This window comes from Hipposideros armiger, unplaced genomic scaffold (assembly GCF_001890085.2).
Source record: "Hipposideros armiger isolate ML-2016 unplaced genomic scaffold, ASM189008v1 scaffold_668, whole genome shotgun sequence".
In the NCBI taxonomy this organism is placed as follows: domain Eukaryota; kingdom Metazoa; phylum Chordata; class Mammalia; order Chiroptera; family Hipposideridae; genus Hipposideros; species Hipposideros armiger.
In genome coordinates, this window is record NW_017732018.1 from 137,389 (window position 1) to 138,621 (window position 1,233).

Consider the following 1,233-nt stretch of genomic DNA (forward strand, 5'->3'; position numbering starts at 1 on the left):
CTCGTTGCTGAACGTGATGAAGATGGTGTTTGCTCTTGAAATCACTGATGCTACCACTAGAGTCACTGCAGAATGCTAGGACCATAGTCAGCCGCCGCTGCAGCTGCTGGAACCACCAAAGGATGCTGCACTGCTTCAGCTGTATCCAGAAGCAGAGAGGGATACAAATGCCTTCTTTCTTCCTGCCTTCCAGTGGCCCCTTCTGCCCCACCAATGCTGATTGAACCTAATCAGAAGCAAGATGGCAAAGAAGTCTGGAAGAGTAGTTTGCAGGGTCGAGCTCCAATGTGATACAGAGCAGCAAGGCCAGCTTCATGGACATTTGATCTGTGAAACCACACAGGGTCCTGTTCTTAGAAGGGCCTGGTGCTGTCACGCTCTTGAAATTCTCAATACTTTTTGAACAAGGGGTTTTGCATTTTTATTTTGCATAGGCCCTGAAAACTTTGTAGATGGCCCTGCAGAGCAGAGCATGGAACAGCAAAAATGGAGCTGAGAGCAAAGAGGAAAATGCCAGGAACTACCATGTGTTGCTAAATTGCTCTGCCCAAAGTTTATGTCAATTCGAGCTACTTAGTAATGCAGGGAGTTGCCTGGGAAACCATAAATTAGCGTGGAGCTGATAGGCAAGTTTCTAAAATTTCCTCTCCTCTACGCAGTTTCTAACAGTTCCAAATCCAAGAGCAGAGAGGTCTACGAACTGGTTCTCTGGCCTCCCAACTCAGAGAATAAGATTAGAAACCTTCCCTGAGCCTTCATATAAATTCCCTACCTCACCCCTTCAAGGAGGAAACAGATCTGACTGGGGAATGTGTTGGTTGGTTGTCATAAAATTAAAGTATAATTTCTTTGTTTTTGTATACCTGGTCTATTATTAAAACGATCATTTATTGTTCTTCTTTCCCATTCTATACTTCTTTCAGTTCCTTATGTGCAGCCTGATATTTCACCTCAGGACCTTTGTACCTGCTATTAGCTCCTCCTGGGATATCCCTCCACCAATTCCTTTCCCCACCTTGCTTGCCTAACTCCTACTCAGCATAGCTCTCAGTCCTTCCCTAATGTTCTGACAAGGTGAGGGACCCCTACTATGTTTTCTTTCTAGCACCTTTTAATTCTCTTGTCCTAGTACTAATCACAGCATTTTGCAATTTATTATTTTCCTCCCCTTTTAGGCTGTAGGATTGGGTAGATAGGAGTCACGTGTGTTCTGTTTACATTATATCCCTAGTT

General features: G+C 44.2%; 1 long non-coding RNA gene across 1 annotated transcript in view; it reads left to right on the plus strand.

Moving 5' to 3' along the window:
- The window catches only part of LOC109372862 (uncharacterized), a 12,611-nt gene extending 11,716 nt beyond the window's left edge, over window positions 1-895 (plus strand). Inside the window, exon 2 of the long non-coding RNA XR_002122109.1 lies at window positions 194-895. This is a non-coding gene — a long non-coding RNA (uncharacterized LOC109372862). The remainder of the gene's footprint in view (window positions 1-193) is intronic.
- Window positions 896-1,233: the final 338 nt, after the last annotated feature.